The sequence below is a fragment of the Magallana gigas genome, chromosome 5 (assembly GCF_963853765.1).
Source record: "Magallana gigas chromosome 5, xbMagGiga1.1, whole genome shotgun sequence".
NCBI lineage: Eukaryota > Metazoa > Mollusca > Bivalvia > Ostreida > Ostreidae > Magallana > Magallana gigas.
The window spans coordinates 9,441,747-9,467,740 of NC_088857.1; the positions used below are offsets into that span (position 1 = coordinate 9,441,747).

Here is a 25,994-nt window from a genome sequence, read left to right on the forward strand (position 1 = left end):
TCTAGGGTGGGGCCAATATGGCCAAATAGTAAAAATGTATTAAATCTTAGAAAATCTTCTTCTCTACTATCATATATATTTGTTAAAAACTAAATGCATGATAATGATGTCCATGAAGCCCTCAACCTAAATTGTGAAATTCATGACCCCTCGGTCAGGGGTTCAGGCTTTAGGGTGGGGCCAATATGGCCATGTAGTAAAAATGTATTAAATCTTAGAAAATCTTCTTCTCTACTCTCATATATATTTGTTAAATACTAAATGCATGATTATGATGTCCATGAAGCCCTCTACCTTAATTGTGAAATTCATGACCCCTGGGTCAGGGGTTCAGGCTCTAGGGTGGGGCCAATATGGCCATATAGTAAAAATGTATTAAATCTTAGAAAATCTTCTTCTCTACTCCCATATATATTTGTTAAAAACTAAATGCATGGTTATGATGTCCATGGAGCCCTCTACTTTAATTGTGAAATTCATGACTCCTCGGTCAGGGGTTCAGGCTCTAGGGTGGGGCCAATATGGCCATGTAGTAAAAATGTATTAAATCTTAGAAAATCTTCTTCTCTACTCCCATATATATTTGTTAAAAACTAAATGCATGATTATGATGTCCATGAGGCTCTCTACTAAAATTGTGAAATTCATGACCCCTTTGTTAGGTGTTCATGCTCTAGGGTGGGGCCAATATGGCCATATAGTAAAAATGTATTAAATCTTAGAAAATCTTCTTCTCTACTCCCACACATGTGGGCAAAAAACTGAATACATGGTTATGATATCCACAATCTCCTTTACCTAAATTGTGAAATTCATGGCCCCTGGGTCAGGGGTTCAGGACATGAGGGGGGGGGGGGGGGCAATATGGCAATAAAGTGTTAATGCATATAATGTTTAAAAATCTTCTTCTCTATTCTCGCACATCTGTATAAAAAAACCGACTAATAATTATGTTTACCAGGAAGTCCTTTACTGAAATTTTAATTTTCATGTCCCCTGGGGTATGGGTTTTGACTCTAGGGCAGGGCCAAAATGGATGTATAGATGCTAATGCATATAACGTTAAAAAAATATCTTCTTTACTCCCACACACCTGAAAGGAAAACTAAATTCATTATTTTGTAGACCAGATCTTTTAGTTTTTCACCAAAATTATAGGTTTCACAGTTCTTTTTGAATTAAATGTGGTTGTCATTACAAATTTATAATTTTTCTACTCCATTATTAAACCTAATTAATTAGATGCATATATGAGACTCCATGACAAGTTTGTGTTTTGGATATATGCTACTCAGGTGACCGTTAAGGCCAATTGGCCTCTTGTTTTTCCACCACTTTTTGCTTGATATTTCAATAATCGTAAATACCTTTGTACTCCGACTTCGTTTATTAACTAATATGATAAATGTCCAGATTATCCGTTTTGAAACGTCCCGTCTATCGCTTCAGGTTTCAATACACATCCAAAAATAGAAAGTCTACGGAGATTTTGCATTGCATCAGCCATTAATAAGCCCGGATGATAACGTTGAAAAATTGCGCGAGGTATCCCGAGTACTTCCGAATGGAGAAAAGATGTAAACATTTCCCATAATAAATATTATACATTTACAATTTAACACTAAATGACCATTTTGACCACACCCTATACACTATATGAGTGTTTTGGCCCTGCCCTAGATTCAAATCTCTACATTGGAAGTCTTCCTTCATATGCAGTCAGTTTTAATTCAGTGTCAGTAGAAGTAATGAAGACAATTTTTTTTTATATTAAATGCTTTAACATTATAAGATTATTTTGGCCCCGCCCTAGAGTCAGAACCCCTATGTCGGTTGACATGGAATTTTTAATTTTGGTACATAGCCACTTAGACTACAAAATTATGAATTTGGTTTTCCTTACAGGTGTAGAGTAAAGAAGATCAGTTTTAAACAATATTTGCAAACGCATCAACACTAAACATCCATTTTGGCCCCTCCCTAAAGACAAAACCCTTACGCCAGGGGACATGAAAATTTCAATTTTAGCATAGAATTTCCTAATTAACATAATTATGAAGTTAGCATTTCTTACAGATGTGTGAGAGTAGAGGAGAAAATGGAGAAGAAGATTCTCTAACAGTTAATACATTTTTACTATATGGCCGTATTGGCCCCGCCCTAGATCCTAAACTACAGATCATGGGGTCATGATTTTCACAATTTAGGTAGAGAACTTCATGGACATCATAGCCATGCATTTAGATTATCTCAAATATAAATGGGAATGGAGAAGAAGATTCTCTAACAGTTAATACATTTTTACTATATGGCCGTATTGGCCCCGCCCTAGATCCTAAACTCCAGACCTAGGGGGTCATGATTTTCACAATTTAGGTAGAGAACTTCATGGACATCATAGCCATGCAATTAGATTTTCTCGGATATAAATGGGACTAGTGAAAAAGTTTTCTAACATTTTATACAATTTTACTATATGGCCATATTGACCCCACCCTAGATCCTGAACCTCTAATCAAGGGGCCATGCATGAATTTCACACAATTTTGGTAGAGGACTTCATGGACATCATATCCATACAATCGGTTTTTTCCTTACATCTGTGGGAGCAGAGAAGAAGATTTTTGAAAAGTTGCCTTTTTTGCATATTTGGCCTCACCGGTGGCGCTGTGGGGTTGAATTAGTAGAGCCATGAATTTTACAATTTAGATTCTTCTTACCTTAGAGATGCTTCGCACGACGACCGACGAAAACAGATTTTTTATAGAAATATGTTTTATAATTATAGTAAATTAGTAGATTTTTTTTAAAAATTCAATATATTCTACGCGTTCAGTAGGTACGTTTTGCTAGTTTCCATATAGGACCTACTCTAGTTTCGTGACAATTTCATGACAATTGAAGAATGTAAGAGTAACATAGATTGATTGTTTTTTACCTTAATTACCTTGAAGTTTTTTTTTCTTTTACTATTGCATAATTTTAATGATTTGTCTGACATGCAATGATTAATGAGTGGTGATTGAATGTCCTTATTTTGAAAGTATGGAAATTAAACATGTGATCAAATTGTGGATAAAACCAAACAATGCATCGTCACCGTGAATTTTCCAGAAATAGCACTTTTGATTAAAACAATGTTTAATCAAGAGTTGACAGTATGCTTGTTAAAACTTTTTTTGGTTTTTTTTTTAAGGCAAAATATGATTGGATGTCTCCGTCTTATTTAGGTATATCTAACGCCGTACATGCTTGAGATTATCACTCCGTCTGTTGACTGTTGACCACTGAGCGATAGTGAAACCAAACATGGTGGGAAAGTTTGTAGCCGTTCTCCTCCTTGTGTGCTGTCTTGCATTGGCCTCTGAGGGTGAGTATCTCTATCCTTCTCTCTCCAAATGAACTTGAATGATAAACAATTATATCAATTATTTTAATGTCGGAATTGGCAAGCAAATACAACACTGATTTCGTATCAGTGTTGTATTTGCTTGCCAATTCCGACATTAAAATAATTGATATAATAAATCATCATTATTTTTTTTCAATTTTTAGGCGCACATTATACTGCTATTAGAAAGGAAATTGATTAAAACTACGCTTTTATGTTTAAGAATTTTTATCCTCAAAATAATGTATTATGAGCTATTACATGGATTATGTTACAGCTCTTATTCTTCCCCATTGCCCCCATGGACAAACACAAGTCGGTTACTGCGGTCCCCATACATGGTGGCGGTGCTCTGTCGGAAATTGTTATCCTGTAAACAGCGGTTTTGGTGTCTGCTGTAAATGGTTCTCCCGTAAGATTCTTTATCATTTTTTACTTCCAGATAACCATGGTTTACTGCAAACCAATTTGATTCACATTAAATATTATTTCGAGATTAATCAAGATTAACGGGTATAATAAGTCTATTTTTTATCATATAATTCGTTCATTATACCCCCGCCTCGAAAGTTAAGGGGATACACTATTTTACCCTACATGTGTTTGTCTGTTTGTATGCCTTAAGTCTGTCTGAGTGTCTTTCTGTCCATAAAGTAGGATGTATCAATCACGTCAACGTCCTGTTAAATGACGACATTGGTTTTCTCAGCAGCTATAAATTGCAACTGTTTTAAATTTTACCAAACACTTTGTTAATGCATGAAATATGGTGCAATTTATTTTTGAACAAATTCGATGTCAGTTCCTGTTAAAAGTCGACTTTGCTTATTTTGTATATTCACATCAGGGCAGGGGTATCACCATTGAGCATTGGCTCACAAATATTTTGTTGTTTTCATGATTTTGTGTGAGTAGTCTCCAGGATTTAAACAGATTTATTGATGCATATATTTCTTTGGTATTTGTAGATGGTGGTTACTACTAGTAGTCCGAACAGAGTGGTTATTGTATTAAAGATTCAGAAATAAAGATTTTGAGATAAACAAAACGTTTTTGTTTTTCCCTTCTGTTTTTGACCTTTGTTTTTTTTTTATGAAGACTTTAGTACAGTATATATGTTTTAATTTAAAATAATTTAATTGCATTAAGCTTGTGAAACATAAAACTTGATATCATGTTAAAAAAAATATGGAAGCTTCAATTTCACAATAGAAATATAGAAACAAAGACAGAATAGGAAATAGAATAGATAATAGATGAACTATGTAGATTGTTAATTGACATATACATCTCTTGCAGTACGAGAATAATGGGCCTTTTTGTGCGTTTTCCAAAACATTTTCCTGACATCAAAACTATGTGAATGGAAACAATTGATGCATGTTTTAGAATGGGGTAGAAAAATCATACAGTTTGAAAAAAACGAGCAGCAAGATTGGCACGCATTGACAGAGTGTCTGACTGAGTATTGAAATACTAAAGGTGTAAGATATTACTTTGTAGTTTATTGGCAAAATGTCTTCATTTCTAAGCTTAGATTGGTAATCCCTGTGGACAATAAGATTTTATTAATTATTCTTCTTGCAACGTTCTTTCTGATAAATTTGGATCGCGGAATATTTATATTCACAAAGTTTGTGTGGTTGATTTTGTATAAGACTTGTTTAAAACCTTTAAACTTGTAAGTCAATCACGTTTAGGGTTATTTTCAAATGAGAATATAAGATTAAAAAGGAAAGGTATAAAAAAAAATTCAACAAAGAGTAGTGAGAAATGTAATTAATATGAGATAGAGAAAGAGTGTCATTTTTAATTCATTTGTCCAATTATATTTTATAAACACAGCCCTATCAAGAAATAATTTCTAAGTGTAATGATAATGAAAAGGGGATTTTAAAAAAGGGGGGGGGGGGGCAACGTCCCTTGCCTTTCCACTTCATTTTTGAATGCAATTAAATAAATGCAGTTGTGTCTAACTATAGAATGATTTTTAAATAGTCCAATATCGACTAGAATTACACAAATTTTACACTTGTAACACTGATTGATTCTTTTCGCCTCACGAAATATAGAACTGATTTGAACCAATGTAAAGATGAATCTATTCTATAAGAACTGGATAGCATCACATTCTCGATTACGCTTAAAATGAGTATTTTCATTGCTTAAAACCATGCATAACACCTAAAACAACAAAAAGTAGTAATTTTTCCGTAATTGATTACAAGGTGTTCATTAAGCTGATTTTTCAATTTCTGTTATGTTGGCAAATTGATACAGGTATTAGGATTCATTGATTTATTGTTGATATTACGGGCTGGGAAGGTAAAAATTACTTGACTTGGCAGATTATTCTAAGTAATGAATATTTGCTTAAATGTATGATAATAGTAATAACTTTACAAAATATCGTTTTATAGAAATAATCTTAAAAAATTAAATTGGTTGAATATCAAAATTTCCTTTACTTAAGTTTTATCTCTAAAGGCCATATAAATATTTGCTTTAGTTTGCGTTTGAAGTGTATTATGTCACACACTGCATAACACCTTTTCGAACAAATGCATTAAAGAAAACATATTTCTAGGATGACCTTCTGCAACTGTAAAGTCAAGTTCTTACAAGACTACATCACGATCGCTGGTTGATTTTGGTATAAATATCAAAACGTCAATAATCTTGAAAAACTCAAGATGAAGACTCTGTTCATTGTGGTTTTCGTCTTTACGAGCTGTTCCGTTTTGTTATCCAAAGGTAGGGCTGCTTTACTATTCTGTTTCTGATTAGTTTTGATTAATTTATTCATATCGATAATAAACGATTCGTAGTTAAGTTATTAAAATATTTTGTCTACTAATTGCAAAACTTCAATCTAAACACGACCATTAACAGAGCTTTCTCTTTGTGTACTACAGCCCGTGTTGCTCCTGCATACGAATCCGGATGTCCAACGGGGTTCGTTGGCGTAGGAGTATGTTTATATCCGAATAATAAATGCAGCATAGGTTTCTGTCATCAAGATCCATTCAAGATACCGGAAGCATTCGTGGGCGTATGCTGCATCCGAAGTTAGTAGTCAGTTTAGTTAATTACTGCTTAATATAGCTAGGAGGCATTTAATTAATGGTTAGTTGTAGTGCTGTAATTATTGCACTTGGCAGTCAACAAAACAGTTTATTAGAAAGTGTTAGTGAGTAGTCTTTCTTCCAATATACGTCAAACTATAAACTGTGTTAAACATTTTGCAATAAATATTCTATGATTCCAATGGAACAAATATCGACCACCTTGCATTGCACTAAATCATTCATACCATATATATCGTTACGTCGTCTTGTCATACTCAAGTAGATGTTAACGTTGCATGTGTAATATATAGCATTAATTTAAATGTTGTTGTCTTGTTTCAGCTGGATCCTATTATAGAAGTGGATAATTAGACTTAACGACAGATCCATTATTACAGCATCTACATTTGTGAATCAAAATAAAGTTACTTTACGTACCTTTATTGTTTTTTTTTTCAATATTTCAAAATCTTTTGATTTGTTACAGATTCTGAAACGTGCTACTACATCTGCTGCACGTTTCAGTTTGGTACGCTTTAAACGATGCGGTTCACTTTGTGAACGGTACGGTTCGTTTTGTGTACGATACGGTTCGTTTCTTGCACGGTACATTGTACGCTTTGCCAAAGATATCTGCACAGTTAGTGCGTTTTATTGATGAGGAAGGCGTGGCCTGAACGTTCTGGTATTTCCGTTACAGTTTTGTTTAATTTCTGCCCGATTGACTTCAGCAAGATGGTATAAATTATGATAAGCATTTTTTTCTTTATTCGTATGACATAATACGTATAGATATGTATTTCAATTTGATAAAAATAATAAACGTTTACTCATTGAATACCGGGCAACGAAGGATAGTTTTGATTTTGATTTAGTTATTCGACACTGATTTTTATTCATTCAAATATTGATTTTATGTGTGTAAAGTCAAAATATGACTCTTAGTTTTTGTTATTCAATAAAACTATACATGTACACGGAACATATATCCCGAAATGTACACAATTAGGTATACACAATAAGCCAATAGCTTTTAATGGTGATATTTATCATTTTATGGGACAAGTGGCCGCTCTTCACTGTATGCATGTGATTTAGCAGAGACAAGTGGCCGCTCTTCACTGTAAGCATGTGATTTAGCAGACAATTTAAATGCTGGAAAGGTTTTTTTTCATATTTTATGTACTTTTTAACGTCCATAATTGTCGTAAACGTCACACAGAAAAATACTCGATAATCAGCAATGTTAAAAGTAATAAATATATTAAGACTTTATCTAGTAACAAAAAAAATACGATAGCGAGAAAAATGGACTATGATCGTCTGACTATAAGTACATGAGACAAAATCACGAAGTTGAAGGGAAGTGATTGCTGAATAATTTAAAAAAGAAACGCTCTCTTAATATGGATTTAAGAAAACATAAAATTAAGGTCGGACACCATTCGCTTTATGTTTGGGTATACCTTATAATTTTCAATCGATTTATAGGTATTTATGCATAAAAGACCTGATTAACACAAACAATGCATAGGTTATCTTTCCTTTAGCCTGCATGTAAATAATGTTCGAGAAACACATGTACCCCCATATTTCAAAAACAAATCAACACTAAATCTAGTTTAAGAAATAATTTGAATCAATACAAACAAAATTCACATAATAACTAATATATTTTAACTTGAATACAATGTTGCATTCATTTAATACACAATTCATGCTTTAAAAAAAATACACTTGCAGAATGAAGAAAAAGATTCACATTTTTGTAAAAAATTAAAAAACAAAATAAATAGTTTTTTCTTCATACATATATATCCACTAATTTAAAGTATAAACTGATTGTGATTTTTTTCATTTACTTATCAAAATGGATCTTTGAAGAATACAATAAAGACAAAAAAAAACACAGGTCATCTTTCATTTTACCGAGTTATGATGTCAGATACACACCCACCCCCTTTTTGAGCCGGTTTAAATATAACAGGGTGAGATTAAAGTATGTGTTATCTAATCCCGTACAAAAAAAAAATCTAGCAAAAAAAAGGACTTATCTGATCAGCGATAATCTCCATCCGTAATCATCAAACGACATTGGTCAATAAGCTGTATATGGAAGTTGCACGCTTTTTGTACGGTGTGGTACGCTTTTGTGGTCTTTTTTGGGGGGCGGGTCTTGCATAAATTATCTTGCACGCGTTTTCCTCGGTACGAATAATTACATGTATGTGAAAAGTACGGTGCGCTTTGTGACATTCCTAGGAATAAAACTTCAGCCATTTTGTATTGCGCAATATCATTAATTTCATTTGTTCATAGCACCATCTTGTCATATTCAATCTGATGTTAAAGGTACCGACAATTGGATAGCATTTATTTAATTTTTTTGTTTCCGCACTGGATACTACGGGAGATAGTAAGACTTATGACAGATCTATCATTACAACATCGGGATTGTTTAATTAAAATAAATGGTACTTTGCCTCATGTATTGTTTTCTTTACATTAAAAATGAGACTTTGGCTGGTCAAAATAAAAAGGTTTTGTTTCTGTTCGTCGATGCAAAGGATTAATGTTTTGAATAAAAATAAGCGAAATTAATTTCATATTACATTAACGCCATAATTTAAAATTTCTTAAATATAAAGTGAAACAAAGTATTCATTAGTATTTGCCAATACGTGGATTTGTAAGCATGCTTGAGAATATAAGAGTATATATGTGTTCGTGTGGCATAATTAACTTATCTGTTCGAGTTGTGTGCTTTGGCAAACCAACCAAATATTGAACAATGTTGTTTTTAACTGTTTCGTCATCAATATGAATGATATAACTGTGCATTAGTATAATCAGTTCTTGAATAAGTCCTGTATAGTGTCCAGGTTTATATTTGAAGTTTTATTTGCACTGTTATTTACATTTTAAAAATATTTAATCTAAATTCCTTTAAGCAATCAAATTATATATGAAAATATGAAATATATCGATATCATAACGAATTTTTCTTTAAAAATAAAATTTCGAATAGATTTTCTCACAATGACGCAACCTATGGTTATTCTTTAAAATGCGAATTAAGTAGCTTTATTGAGCCGAAGAATATAGCCAGGTAAGATTTTATGCACTGTTTGTTGCCTCCTTATCAGCATAAATCACCTATGAAATCATGATGGTTAGGAAATTTACTTTGGGAGGGTGGTTATAGTATTGTTATCCTCCACAACACTAAGTGTCTATAACGTACAGTTCGTTCATACCTATAATATATCACGTGGTTGTTTAAAATAGAAATAAAGCAGTGTTTTGTTTAAATCTTTTCTATCAAAAAGATTAAGGAGATTAAATTGTCAACAAATCGTTCGTCAAATCAGACTTAAGTGTTTTAGATAAAGTATAACTGTTGGACATAAACTAATATTAAGTAGAGAACAAATTCAAATAACAGTTTTAAAATTTGAATACTGTGAAATCATTAGAATTCGTGGTGGCTCAATTTTCGTGGTTTTCGTGCGTAGCCTTCCCCCACGAATTTACATCCTTGACAAAAACCAATTTTGAAAGGTAAGTTTTCTTATTGAAACTGAAAAACGATGCATCTACGAATTTACATCCCCACAAATAAGCAAAAAACCCACAATCCACGAAAATTGGCCCCTACAAATATAAATGATTCCACAGTATTTTTCTATAGCTTTGTACAGCGCCTTTTGTCTGAAAGAAAAATTCAGCCTAAAATGAGCAAATGATTATGTAGTTTATCTTTTATTTATTTTTTTTTATTGTTTTACAAAATATTGAAAAGATATTATGGTTAATTAATTAAGATTATTGAATCAATTTTTTTGCATCTGGTATTTATACATCAAGATTGTTGATCAATAGAAGTAATTGTAATTAATAAAAAATGAAAGGATAACAAAACCCAATCAAAGTACTGGCGGGAGTTGATTTTATCGATTATCATTTATTTTAAAATCAGCGATATGTGATTTTGCATGGTAAGTAGTATCAGTAATCGTATTTATGAGAAATTGTATGGATCCAGGCAATATTGAACTCTAGTTTTGTTCAACCACACGCTCGACTGTCTCCGTTTATCTCCGACAAGCAAGAGAGACTCTCTGTTTTGTCGGATATTAACGGAGACAGCCGAGCGTCTGGTTGAACGAGACTAGTACATTGAAGTCTAGCGTATGAATAAATACGACTTTAGAAAATATCTTAACTGATTGTACCATTTTAAAATCTTACTATTTTCATGGTATTAATAAATAGGTTTTCTTGAAAAACAATGCTTCAGAATACTTTACATCTGAATTTATCGATTATTTTCAGGAACTAAGTGTTGTCAGCGGTGATGATTTGTGCATGGGTCCAAACACTGTTTCACTTTCGGTTTGCCCGAGTAAGGGCATAGGAGAGTTGATTAAAATCAACTCCCAAAAATTATTGAGCGAAACATTGGTTAATTGTTAAGCAAAATACTTTACGATATGTTGTTTTTAAACAAAAATTTTAAACTGGTATACTTGGATATTTTGGTTCCAAGTCCACTTAGAGACACCTATTAGACTAATGTAAAGTAGAAAGTTGATTTCAAATATAAGATTATTGTTACGTGATATTCATATACAAAAATGAAATATGCTAGCTTGATTTAAAGTAGTACTTAATATGATCTATTTGATCTAGATGAGTTTTTTATTCATTGGTTTACTATTATTTTAATGATTTCAAAACTATATTTGAATCTATTATTCCCAGAAAGAATTTTCAAAATAAACATATTTTTTGATAAAAACAGTAAAAAATCAATTAATTAATTCAAAAAGTAAACATATTTCTCCCTTCTTTACACTTCAAATTTGACCGCGATATTTTAAAAATCAACAATAGTATTATGTACTAAAAGTCGCTTAAGTTTATAAGTGTTCATCTAGAATAAAGAACTGAGGAAACTCTTTTAATACGTGTGTGTATTATTATGTAAATTTGTGGTTAACCTATCTGGCCCCGCCGTCACCAACTTTCCTCAAGTCAATACTCAGCCTCAAATCTGAGATTTGACCTCAAATTTATGCACTTTTCTTTAAAGGATTTGAGTTGAGGAATGAGTTGAGGAATTTGAAAACTTTGGTGACGGTGGAGCCAGATGTCATTGTGTAATTGCGTAAACATAATTTTGAAATGTTTGCATTATCCTGTTAAACATCAAGTAAACAATGAAAACTTTACTTTAATGATACATGTAACTAAATGTTCATGAAAAATATTCCATTACCTTTGCAGTTTGACTAATTGGACTAATTGTTGGTTTACGAAGGTTAAAAACAAAAACAAAAGGTACATGAGACTTTTACATCAGTTATGTTGTTTCTGTAATGTTTCTTAACTTAAATGCATTTTAAGTAATTCTTATAAAAGCTTAACAAATCTGTATATACATATTTAATATTCCCTCGTCTCTTTGCTGTTGTATTGAATACATTTAATCTCCATTTCTTAGTAAATGTTCTTTACTTGAATGTTATCTCAAATGGCCATTAAAAATTTGTTAAAGTCTGAGTACTTTTTGTGTCTGAAGAGTGTTAGTTGACTCATCAGTGCATGAATTACACGATGACAGAAGAAAACATTTGAGAAAACATATTTTTGGAATAACCTTCTGCAACTTTAACATCAAGTTCCGACAAGACTGCAACACGTTCGCTGCTACATTTTTATATAAATAAGGAAAACGTCTATAATCTTGGAAACCTCAAAATGAAGTCTCTATTCATCGTGGGGGTTTTTTTGGCAAGCTGCTCCGTTTTGTTAACCGAAGGTATAGTTTAGAATGCTTTTTTTCTTGTCATCGATTTAAATTAGCGATCACTCTGTTGTTTATCTTTGCAAGTTGTTCCGTTTTGTTATCCGAAAATATGATTTACAATTTCCTAACTTCTTGTGATCGACCTAGATTGATCGATGTATGTAATCATGAATTAGATAAATGATTAATATTTATGTGAAAAGGGAATATTTTTGTTGTTGTTGTTGTTGTTTTTTGCAAACAACGTTCACTTTGTTTACTACAGCCCGCCTTGTGCCTTCAAGCGGCGGCTGTCCACCGGGTTTAGTTTTCGTGGGAGAATGTTCATTTCCGTTTGGAGGATGTGCCGTGGGTAACTGTTACGAACCACACCCAGAAAGCATGTTCAGTGGTCTATGTTGTGTAAGACGTAAGTATAATCAGTATTGTTAGTCAGATATCAATGTACACAAGAGAATATCTACTCAAATAGTTAAGTAGTCAAGCAATGGTTGATGCTATCAAAAATGAGCAAAGCAATAAGCCACTAACATCTTTAAGGTACAGCCATACATATTTGTAATATAATACCTAAGGGTATGACCTTTCATAGAAAAGAACCCTTGCATGGAAAAGAAGCCATGTCATCAAGTTTTGCATCTAATCATTCATTTCATTTCAATCATATAACACCTTTTTTGCAAGTACTTTAAGGAGGTTTTATACTTGCAGAAGATTGTGTATTTATATTATTAATTTATATGTTGTTGTTTTGTTTTAGCTGGATACTACAGGTATGGGAGATAGAAAGACGCACGGCAGATCTTTTATTACATGTACAACACGTACTTTGATGAATAATAAAAATAAACGTCACATGTGTTCTTTTTACTTTTACTGATTTTATTTTTATTGTTTAATGAAATATCAGCTGGTTCCAGAGAAAATTAACATTAAACAACGAATTAACAGAAGAATCCAATCTATACTGTAAGAAATACTCAAAGTGTATGTCAAAGGTTCGTCTTGTTATTGCAATAAGTGAAAGGTGTCGTTGATAGTCCAAGTTCGAAAAACACATTTTGATGAGATATCACTCATGAATACCAGCAAAAGAAAAAAATTCTTGTTATCAGTTTATTTTGCACAACAAAAAAATGAGGTCGAAATTAAATTATTTAATAAGTCATTCCAATTATATTTTTTCTTGCCATGCGCAGATATCGACACTGGAATATTCAAACTTAAAATCGAATAAAAAAGCTGAGGCGGTGATATGCCTTGGATCCTTCCCCTCTTCATGCTGTTCCTGTCAAATACCTTACATCCCCGTGTCATATACTTTAATGACGAGACGAAAACATCTATTCAGGACTTCGTTAATTTTCTTTTAAAAAATAAATGTTAACGCTATCAATAAACATAAAGACCACCATTTTCATACCTGATCAGAGAATAAGTAAAAGAGAAAGTCAATATTATTGCTTTGGTCCTTCGACTCAAAACATTACTTATGTCTCCGTATATTTTCTTTCGTTTTCCAATACGCTAGCCCATTACAAACATGCCGACCACTCTTTTGCGATGAATTTTTGTTTATATAACATAACCTTTCGACTTCATGTAATAATGAATATTTCAAACCTCCGAACCGGAATGTTAAAAGGTATTTTGAAATTATAATTATTTAAAACTTTTAAGGCCTTTGAATTACGTGTATAATTTTCAGAAAGTTTATAAATTATGTAGCTTGATTAAATAACACCAACATTCCTTTCTTAAAAACATCCATGAACTCCATAGGTGTCCGAATTTTCTTGCGCAGTTAGGGGTACATCGAACACGTGTGTCATTCATACAAAGTGCATACCATTTGCTTCATATTGTAGACTCCTGTTCTACATCAAACATTATAAATAAGCGATTTTAAATCCAAGAGAGTAACATTTACGAGTATCAGTGTTTACAAATAAACACTCTTGGTTTTTTTAAGTTCGTGTAGCTATCGCAAGATCTTCTACAGCGCATGTGCGATGAAATAACAGTGCACCAGGGAGAAAAGGGATGATCGGGGTTTCTTGAGTACGTGTAGCTTGGTCTCAGTCTGTTCTTTGTAGTTTCTCATTTGATATTTCTTACCAATGCAGTAGTTGTCTTATTTCCTATTGGTCACATACCACTATTTTTACCCCGTGCTCATTGACCACGCAAGTAGTTCCATTCTAAAAATGTATGTATTATTTCAAAAATTCCTAGGGGTACCAAATGGTCGAATTTGGTTCCTTTTATGGCATGGATGGAAAGAAGAAGGTTTGAAAAAAAATACAGGCAGGAAAAAATTTAGAAAAATTATCTTTACAGGCGCAATAGAAAGGGTGTAAAGAGGCCAATGTTTACACAAATTCCAAAGTGAAAGTGAATTTTTCATGGTAGGGGTTATTTTAGGGGCCATATCTCAGTCCCCTCTCGATTGATTTTCCTGTAGTTTGGATATGTTGTTGGACTAGTGTCATTCTATAGGTATGCTGTATTTGAACTCATTTGAGCCGGTGGAATTTTTAATATGATTTATTTTTGTATAAAGGAATAAGAGGGAAAAATAATTGTGGTCTGTGTCCTATTCCGTCTTCCCATAAACTAGAGTTATCGTTACTGAAAGAGTTATCTTCCCCTTATAGCAGGCATGCATTACTTCCGGGTAATCAAAGATTAGTAAGTAGTGCGGAAGTTTACAAATACGAGTTTTCATCTGAAAAAACATTTGATATTGTTTGAAAACAGAAAATATCAACAGTTAATTAAAATTCAAAAAAAAAATTAAGTCAGCATATCATAAGAAAGCAAAGAATGCGTTTGATTACAATCAATAACATTTATAACGTGATATACATGTTTTGATCAATCGGGAAACATTGTGAATGAAAGACATTTTGATTCATACTTTTGAAACATTATTACTCCTTTTGTCAATTTTAGAGCTAGTACCTAATAGAGCTAACGGGTGGATGGTGGTTTAGTGATATCTCTAATAAAACATCCCCACCTGATACGCAGAAATAAAAGATGCTATGAATTTTAAAAAGGGCTGGAATTGAAAATCAACTTTTTTCTAGAAATCAAATATAGAAATATAAAGTCCTAACGAATTGTCCCTATCTTTTTTATGAGAACCCCCCCCCCCCCAACAGGACTTGGATTTTGGGAATTTGTGAACTACTTATTGATTTTAATTTTTAAAATTGTTTTTCGTCAAGATTCTAGGTCGGTCTGCCCCTCCTCCCACGCACACACACTTTCAAAATACGATTTTTGCGCTAGCTTGTTGAGATGCATACTTGTTCGAAATGCATTCATGAAACATGTACAGACGTATACGTAATGATTATTATTATCTAAACAGGTACCGAAGGTCTTCAATTAAGGTATACCTGCACGATATTTTTTTAGTTTGTTCGTTTTACTTTTAGTTACTTTATTACTTTTATCATTTATCATAGCGCCCTTCATATAATTGAGTTGTACTTTATTTACGTACCATCTATAGCAAACAAATATATGGTAAAGCGTGAGAGAATATTAAAGTTTAATCTAAAAAGAAATGCAAGAGATCAAAATTAATATCAATTAGCCATGCACATAAAAAACAATGTTTCGGAATAAACATTTCATGAAAATTTAACAATGGAATGAAGTATTTATAAATATAAACATGAATGTTGTCGATCAAATTCGATAAGCACTTTAAATGAAAACATGATTGTAAGTTATATGCGAAAAATCATGCAAAAGCTAGGTTGCAAATGTTTTCATCCAATATCTCTTAAATCCCCATGATAAAATTGAAATTAGTCATTAATTAATCCAAATGAAATCCATCAAGTGGAAGTATAGTAATGTCCGCCAATGATCAGTGCAGATACGTACGTACAGTATAATGCCTAACTATGTACTTCGACCTACTGATAAAATAAAATATTTTTTAGAGAGGTGGACAGAAATGTCTTTATAATTGTTTTGCATATGTCTACTGAGAAAAATAATGCACATGTATCAGCTGGCTAAAACCACGCACTCACCGCCAGCAACTGCATTAATTATAGGTAGATGGCAGGCGCGTAGCATCAAGGAAAAGGAGGGGGCAGGGGAGCCCCCTCCCCACCTCTTCTTGCAGCAGATAGTTTTCATAAGTTTACATAAAAAAAAGTTAATAAACATGAAGTTCACCCTCCCCCAACCAAATTTTGGGAAGCATCATGGGAGAATTGAAGTGAATCTGTGAAAAGAAGGAAATAAATAGTGAAATCGAAGTTCTACGCTACACCCCCCCCCCCCACACACACACACACACAAGGAAAAAGATGCTACAACTAGAGCAGAGCTCGTGGCAAAGCCACGAGTAGGTCTTCCGTTGTTGCTGCGGGTTGAAAATATATGTGATATGGTGTCAAACGATTATAATGACTAAACTTTCAGTTCTGCTTTTGTAATAAAAACGTGTTGTAATTGAAAGCCTGTATATAAAACGTGTTTTAAAAAAGAAAGGAAGAAAATGTTTTAGGAAAACTATTTGTCGAACACAGTTTGTGTAATCGTTTCAAAAATTTTTTAAAACATGAGATGTTTATATTAATGGCGAGTTAAATTTTCAAAGGGTAGCAAGCATTGTTATTATATATATGATACGAGTAGACTTGGACATTCAAAATAATATATAATCAGCTAGAAAAAAAAGATCAGCGGGAGAATTTATGCAAAAGCGACCATCTAAATTTTACACGTGCTGTTTCATAGAGACACCGCTATGTAACGTGAATTAAAAAACCTTATTAACAGAAATGAATATTACTTCTCTCGACGATGTAATAATGTGCAAAATCCTTATTTTTATGCCAGTGGGTTGACTAATTTAATTGAAAAAAAAACTTCAATTGCGCTTGCGTAAATTGGAATTCTGGGAAGGAATTAGACAGTCCGTGTTAGATAAATTCGAAGAAGTTATGAAACAGGTCAGTTTCTAGATCAAACTGCGCATTGATGTATTAATAGACTATCATGAGTATCATCAGTAGCCACGGTCCGGAATCCGTATGTGCAGTCAAACACTGTATGTACATCGATACACCTTTACCTCCTCACCTACAGCCATACAAATGAGGGTGCAACCTTCATATACACATGCATAGTATTATAGTTCTGGAAACTATTTATCTTGTATTCTGATATATTGGGTATTCATTGTTCACCTAAAATTAGTATTCCACTGGCTGTAGCTAACCTTGTAAGTAAATGAAGTTGCATAACAACCTCATAGTACACAACTTCAATTAAAAGGTGTTTTTTTTATCAATTTGCATACAATTAGCAATAAATAAAATCCCCAATAACGCACTTAAGTGTAACTTTGTGAAGCGCATATATTTTTGGGAGGCAGATATGTCGCTATATTATAGTCTGCAAGTCAAGTGAACTATCATGGTCTTTTAAAGAAATAAGAAGTCTGTCGACATTTGCAGTACTTTGATGATTTCTATGGCGATCGACTGCATTGCATAATGTAGTCGTATTTCCCAAGAACAAAATTTCCATTGACTTCCAACTTTCAATTATAATATATTATGAATTATTCTGTTCATAACTATAGAAGTTTAGCGTGTTCAACAGGTTAATTTATTAGCCACATTCTCAGGTTACGATTTCACATCTTTAATGTGAAGATGATTGACTTCAAATAAAAGTCTTATTGTTTATAAAAGCACCCTTCCAACTGTTACTCAATTACATATGTTCTGAGTTGTGTGCGCTAAAGCGACACAAGATTTTCGGTCGCACGTGGCGTTTGAATTAATACAGACTGACCGAATAAACAAACGGGTGGGAAAGTAAAAACACGTTGAATAGAAAATGTTACACATAAGAAGAAGTCCCCAAAAATGATTTTCGACAGATCTGGATATCTTTTCGCCAATTTAAAAAAAATCCAGCGCGAGTACTTGTCAGCGGGGCGGGAGGAGGGGGACGCAGCAATGAGTTCGCTTCCACACTGAAACGAACAACCATATATAAGAAAAACTACAGAGTGATTAATATGTGACCGATAGAATCTAATCTTAAGTTGTTTAAAACTCATGTGAATATTCTTTAAAATAATCAAATGCCTCAATTCAGGAAAATTGAGGACATTCTTTTATCGTGCTAGCACCTACCGCAAACATGTAACATAGAACTTTGATTATAAATTGATTTGATTTTTAAACTACCTTGTACGCTATCGTATAATTAAATCAATTCTTAATCAACTGTACAAGTAAAATAAATTTATCTTTTCATCTTAAACCTATATAACAGTTGAAAACATAATAAAATATAGTTCTGTCCGTGCAAAATATGAAACATGAACGCGTGATAAGGTACATGTAGAAGAACACGAGCCGACCGCGGATCACTTGTTCACTACCGCTGGATCTCCTCGGTCATGTGCGAGGGATAATCATCATTTAATATTGGGGGGGGGGGGGATTTAAATTTTTTTAGATATACAGACCAACCATTAATTTATGTCTGACGATATTTCCGATTTGGAGTAATATCGTTCATTAATATTCATTTACAGTCAAATGTTTAATTAAATAAATACAAGATGGACAAACTTTTACAACATAAAATTAAAACAGTTCTTGTATTTACGGCTATATAAACTCAAACACGTTCATATTCATCAAAGTGTGCGTCGCGGTGTGCGAATCTTGTGTATTAGATAACCGCTTACCGCTAGATAGTGCAGCCGTGGCAAATCTCCTCGGCCGTGGACGAAGGATAGATTACGTTAAGGTACAACGCACAGACACGCACAGCTCAGAACCCAGGAAGATTTGAAAAGTTTGCAGTATAATGACCATATTCTATCAAATAGAAGTTCTTTATTTTTAACTTAAAACCCACAATTGAGCTATGTCTGATTTTGCTTTAGATTGAGAATGACATTGCTTTTATTAATTAACTGAACAATTTCTTAATTGATACCCAATCGTTTAGTCCATAAACTTTTATGTGTAATCAAAACTAAAACAATTCTTGAGTTCGCGGCTAAATAAACTCGTATATGAGAGACGCAACTTTCGTGTATTAGACAACCGCTGACCGCTAGGTAGCCCAGCCGCGACCATGGTGACCGATTTTCTCGGCCGCGGGCGAGGGAGAGTTTCGTTAACTTGGCCAAATTCCCGCGAGTACTGGTCAACGCGTATTACTATTTACCCTCATATTATGCAATACCCGAACACAAAAACAGTTTTATGAGTTCAATAAAGTCACAAACAACATTTTTTGCAGCGACGCCCATATAGAAAAATTTACCGTTTTAGAGTTATTAAGCAAAGACTTTTAAGGGATCTAGACCCCTCATTTTAGGGGCTAGCCCCTTTTTTATGGTATCAAATGAAGCTCTTAATATTCTGCACAACTTTTGTTCTATATGTGTCTAGAAAATATTTACAACTAAAAAGTTATTGAGCAAAGATATAAGCAAAATTTAACATTTTTTGAAACACAAATTTCGATGTAATTTTTTAAGAAGTATACGTGGGTAAATCAAACATGTAAAACTAGGAGGACAACGTTCAAGGTGTCTACATTAAAGATTTATAAATTAAAAGTACTTGCTACGGATCAACTCAGAGCCTTTGCAGGTACACGAGACCCACTAAAAAAATATTCAAAAGCGAATAACTCAAAACCGGAAGTAGCGATTTCACAATATTTTGTGCTATAGTAAGCTATTGTCATTTTCAATAAACCCTGAAAATTTGAATAAAATCTGATGACAAACAAGCGAGATATTACAGTTTAAAGAAACGTCTAGAAGAAAAAGAAGAAGAAAAATAATAATGAAGAATTTCCAACCGAATCAGTACAAGGTCTTCCGTTGGAAACGGAAGACCTTAATTAAACGCGCAAGTGAATTCTCCGTACTGTTTTTGTAGTATTACAGCATCCTTTGATTGCACAATTGTCTTTTTACTTTGACAACATACATCAGTAACCGATTAAACAAGACAAAAAACATTAATTTTAACCATTTGTTTAGACTGCATGGTTAAATTCAATGGTTTATTGTCATATACACAGTTCCTTACGTTTAACACATTTGTTTTAGGTTTAAAACTAAAATTTTTACTTCAACGTTCAAAATGTAAACAAACGCTTTGTTTACAAAGCGAAGAATTTCAAGCTCTGTTACTCGTTTATACATGTAACTCAACAAATGACACTCAAATTTCGGTTGCCTATTAAAAATGCCTTTCTGAAGCATTGTAAATATAAAAATCGGATTTTTTTTTTTACTAAAATCGTAACCATGCCTTTTTAATCATTAAAGGAAATAATTTTCCCGCAATTTGTTTACTGACTATATTTTATTTAAGGAATATCTTGAAAAGAGTTGTATACTATTTCTAAAAACGCAATTCGTTAACAGTGAAATAAGTAGTAAATTCATGAAGAATTTAATGGTACATGTAGTAATGGTACTTTTTCCCACAGGATTTATGCGTAAATGAAGTTTTTAAACATTGATATACAAGATCAATTTATGACTATTTTGCCCCCCCCCCCCCCCCCCCCCCCCGAGTCAAAACTGTTACCCAGTGGGACATACGTTTTATAAGGCTTCTGAGAAGTGGAAGATGACAATTACTCCAAGGGAAACTCAGGGATTTATCGTCTTAAATCAGCATAATGGCGCGTTTTATGAAATGGTCAAAGTAAACTTATACTGTTATTGATGATCAAATATAAAAACAATTTCTACTTCTTCTCATTTATTCTTTGCATTGATAATTTTTTAATCTCCAATATATGAAAAACCAAGGGTCGTTTCTCCATTTTCAAATGTCAAATGAAATTTCCTACTGCAATATAACTGTATGAAAACACATTATGCCATTCGATAAAATCAATTGGCTTTATAATCTTTTTTTTTTCTAGGGTGTTCATTTACTCTGAAAGTAAAGCAAAAAATGAATGGTATGCTAAAAATATTTCGACAAAGATTCTCTTAATTAAAACACTCATACCCTTACATACATTTACTTTATACATTTAGTCGTTATTGGTCGATAGCTTCCTTTTGAAATGAAATTATAAAAATTCGACAATCGATAACAATGCAATGTAAAAAGAAAGTAAATCAAACGATTACATAACATCTACAAGTGCAACGCCATGACAAAGCATTTAACAGAAATGCGATCGTCTACTTCTACACAACCATAACGAAATGTCCCAGCAGGCTGGGGTCACGTTTGCTGCTAGTTTTTAGTATAAAATGAAAGAAGGGCGACGCTGAAGTTGGAATGTCATCGTTTCTTCTAAGTCACCTTCACAATGAGAGCTGTGTTGTCTGTCGTATTCCTCCTAGTCAGTTGTTCAGTGTTGATATCTGAAGGTAAGGTCTGCGAAATGCAACAAGTTTCATCTCATTTTTATTTCATTGCATTCATTTTTAATTATTAATTTTAGTCGACTTTGATAATATGAAATAAAAACACTTGTATTGCCTTTAAAATAGTCTGTTTAAATCACAAAAGGGAACAAAAGGGGGTTTTTAATGTTCGAATGAAACTTATTTCAGCTCGTATGCCGCCTTTGGACGAATGCCCCCCAAATACTAGACGGGTGGGTACTTGTTACCCCCCATACTATAAGTGCAATCTCGGGGTCTGTATTCCCATAGTACCGAATGGCTACGGAGTGTGCTGCAAAGGACGTAAGTTAATTTTTACACTTTTTGTATCAAGTATTAATTTTTATTTTTTTAATTAAACTTTTTTGATCATGAAATTTTGAAAACATTCATATTTTTTCTTTTAAATTTTGCCTCAACACATTGCTATCATGTTTGAATAATTTTTGTTAGAACAGTGCTTGTTATTCATTTATTTTTTAGTTACTAAGTTAATTCTTTTTAAATTTTGTTGCTTCAAAATCACTTTATAAAACCTCGATTGACATATGTTTGTGTATTGTTGTTTAAATTTGTTGAATAAGCTCTAGGCAGTTCTCTATTCGGGGTTTCTGCTTGCAAGATGTTTTCGTACATAATTGCGACTAAACAGAAAAAAAATGTCATCGTATATTAATCCAGACTCAACGACTCTTCTGCAAATTTGATGTATCATTATATATCAACAATTATCTCAAAAATGATTTAACAATTTCATTTTAGGTGGATTCTACTGAGGCCTTCTGGATATATGTAAACTGGTGACTTATCCTGAATAAATTACTTGAAAAAAAATAATTACTCTTCACATAATTTTCTTAAGCTGTTAAATTTTTCAACATGCTGTTTATTTCTTAATTGATTTACATTAAAACTGAGATTCTGTTTCAGTCAGTAGAAGTAAAGCTATACACTCTGTTTTTCTTTATAAATCATACATCATACATCTGCATGTACAAGAACAGGGCCGCGTTGATTTCTTTCAAGTTATTGACCACTTTATTGTCTAATCATTTTATCAGGTTTTTGTATTTACTCGTACAATCATGTATGTTGACCTCACGTTTTTAGTTCCCATTGAAAATGGTCAAAAAAAAGAAAAAAGGGAATTAAACATGAGTGAGAGCTTTTTGTGTTAGTACCATCATTTTTTTTTTTTACAATTTTACCATATATCTTATCGTGTATGTATACTTCTATACCTTGCGTTCATTCTATCATGTCTATCGCTAAGGTCATCAGATTTTCCGTTTAAGTAATTCTTTTTCTGAAATGATCGCTTCCTTCATAACCCGCATGAATTATCAAAGAAAGCATCTAATTGTTTATATTAACATCTTTCTTGTAACTTATTAATAAATTGATTATGAAAAATAAGCACAATTCAATGAATTACTGTTAATGTACATAAGTACATTAGCTAAAAGAAACAGTCAAATCGTCTCCTGTAAGACTTTTAAGTCTGACATCATCATGGTTATTTCGTGCAATCCGTGATTTTTCTTAGTTCGCTGTAGATTTCGCCCAATTTCTTACTGAAACTTATAGTTATGGGGCGTGTAGATTTCAGTCCGGCTTTTTTTATAGAGCTATGAATTAGCTATAAGTTTCAGTTAGAAATTGAGGAAATAATACTTGGTAGATGTAAATGTTTTCCTTCGAACACTTACTAGTTTATTCATGCGCCATGAACACAAAATAATATTAACTTCACCACACGTTTTGAGCATATTTATTTTTTTAAGATAAAATAAAACGTTAAATCCTACATAATCAGTTTGATATGTGCTTAAAAATAATCATATCTACTCGCAAATGAAGAAGATTTTTCTCTAAAAAGTTTCTGGCACTATATTTATAGTCGCGGAAGCGAACTAAATAACATGTTAATTTGGCTGTTCCGTGTATGTTTCATGTCCCTGACTAAGAACGTATGTAATGGTTTTATAACGACAACACACATATTTCATACAAATAGACATGGATTGAATGCTTATTTTTTGGATGTCCTCGGTTCTATAACTCTCTGCTCGTCGTCGATTTACGGAGACGGCCGAGCGTCTGGTTGAACGAGACTAGCGTAGGAATATATACGACTTTAAAAAATATTTAAACTGTTTGTACAATTTAAAATCTTATTATTTTCATGGTATTTATAAAAATGTTTTCTTGAAAAACAATGCTTCAGAATACATCGAATTTATCGATTATTTTCAAGAACTAAGTGTTGTCAGCGGTATTGATTTTTGCTGAGGTCCAAACACTTTCACTTTCGCTTTGCCCGAGTAAGTGCATAGGAGAGTTGATTAAAATCAACTCCCAATAAGCATTCAATGCTTAATTGAAATTCTAGTAATAGATGATGTGTTTTTAAATCTCATTGCAACCTTATGCTTTTTGTAGTTTTCCTTAATTTTAGATTAAATCTCATCCTGACGAAAGAATAAGAAACATAATTTGAAAATAAATAGAGATTTATTTGTCAATATGACAAATTCTGATTTGTTCACCACATGTTGTTGTTGTCGTTCCAACCTGAAAAGTAGAATAGTAATCAATAAACAGGTAAAATTCGTAGGTTGATGTGTAAAGGAGTAAACAGTAAACAAGTAAATTAATTTGGTTAGATTGAAAAAAAAACAAGCATTCTAAGACTATTGCATAAGCAATACACGTCCCCTACCGGTTTGTAGAAATTTGTGAAAACAATGCACTGTTATGCAGAATATCATTTCTTATCGTCTTCTGTACCCCGAATCAACAGACCAACCCGATAACGAACCCGATTGTAATAATACCAAAAAACCCTGTCGATTAGATTTACAACACAATGCTTGACACTATTGTACAGAACTTATTTGTTTGAAACATATTATTACTGACTACATGCCTTCCTCGTTTATTCAATACACACGAACCCGAGCATTAAAAAATTGGAATATAAAAAAATATAATTTTCTCGAAAATATGTCAACCAGACGCTACAAAAGTGTAAACTTGTTCTATAGTTTGACATTTTGAAGCTGTTCAGCAAATTTCACATGATTCCTCAAACGCATAAAGAAAAAAAGTGTGGAAAACTGAAGTGGGACAGACAGACCGACGGACGGATGGACAGGTAAACCAAAAAGCAGAGATCGATTGTATTATAAAACATTAAATAGATCATACTAGGATAAGCAACATGCGTTTGTAATACTGGGGCTGACTGCTCTGACATTCACAATTTGTCGAAAAAGTATCGAACAATGAATCGAACATGTTTGAATGCAATTATATACTAGTTATACAAAGAATGTTTAAAAACAAGGGACATATTAACAAGACTATGCGTTGGAATCTAAGTCCAAAGAAGTCATATAGAACAATGGTAATGTAAGCAATTTTGGAAAGTATGAAGACGAATCCTGTACAGAGGTTTTTACATGAACTCACCTCCTCTCCATCTCCTGACACAGCAAGTTCCGTATCGGCCGAACCCGATGTTGTTTCCCCTGTAGCAGAAGCCTCTATAGCCGCATTCCCATTCAGAATAGCACGTGCCCCGCGGGCGGTAGCCCCACGGGCACCGTCTCCATCCGCCACCGCCTCCGTGAAACGACTGGCCGATTTGTGCTGTTTAATACGAGGGGATACGTTTTAATGCTAAATTTAGTTTTAATTTGAAAATAAAAATCGAAAGTAGAGTCAACTGCTATCTGTCATTGCATGTATTCATAAATATTCCGCATGTTATAAACCATATTTAAAAGATAGATAAATTATATTCATGGGTGTTTTATTTTCGTCTTATGATAATTCGACAACAAGAAGGCTTTTTTAGAGATATCTATGGAATGACTTTCTTACAATCCATTATTAAAATGGGTATCTAGTTACGATAAAAAAAAATAAATACTTACGTTGGGTTACCGGATATAAAGTTTTTTGTAGAAGAATATTGTATTTTACACTTACCTTCAACAACTAACAAGCTACAGAGGACAAGAAGAGCAACTGCAGATGCGTAGAACTTGTGCATGGTGCTAGGTTGTGTCTACCGATACATTAGGTCAGGCCACATAACCCCATATATATACACTCTATAGCGACATAAAAAAAAAATCACGAGGAAAATGTTATGGTCAAAAATGATGAACTACTTTTTGTCTGATGAGCATACAAACAAACCTCTTGTTTTGGTCTTGTCGTAAAACCTTTATCTCTGTGTAGCATAAAAACCTAATAGATGTTGTTTGTCTTTGT

The 25,994-nt window shown here is 32.9% G+C and overlaps 4 long non-coding RNA genes across 4 annotated transcripts; all 4 read left to right on the forward strand.

Annotated features, from left to right (window-relative positions):
• The first annotated feature begins 3,210 nt into the window (after positions 1-3,210).
• Positions 3,211-4,439, forward strand: LOC109617159 (uncharacterized). Its single transcript, XR_002198311.3, has 3 exons — positions 3,211-3,370; positions 3,669-3,803; positions 4,360-4,439. It is a non-coding gene; the product is annotated as an uncharacterized lncRNA (long non-coding RNA).
• A 1,333-nt stretch (positions 4,440-5,772) lies between these two features.
• Positions 5,773-6,894, forward strand: LOC105348662 (uncharacterized). Its single transcript, XR_903615.4, has 3 exons — positions 5,773-6,145; positions 6,307-6,459; positions 6,802-6,894. It is a non-coding gene; the product is annotated as an uncharacterized lncRNA (long non-coding RNA).
• A 5,160-nt stretch (positions 6,895-12,054) lies between these two features.
• On the forward strand, positions 12,055-13,126 carry LOC117692568 (uncharacterized). Its single transcript, XR_010713926.1, has 3 exons — positions 12,055-12,283; positions 12,537-12,680; positions 13,032-13,126. It is a non-coding gene; the product is annotated as an uncharacterized lncRNA (long non-coding RNA).
• An 8,359-nt stretch (positions 13,127-21,485) lies between these two features.
• LOC105348661 (uncharacterized) lies at positions 21,486-22,650 on the forward strand. Its single transcript, XR_903614.4, has 3 exons — positions 21,486-21,692; positions 21,879-22,013; positions 22,473-22,650. It is a non-coding gene; the product is annotated as an uncharacterized lncRNA (long non-coding RNA).
• Positions 22,651-25,994: the final 3,344 nt, after the last annotated feature.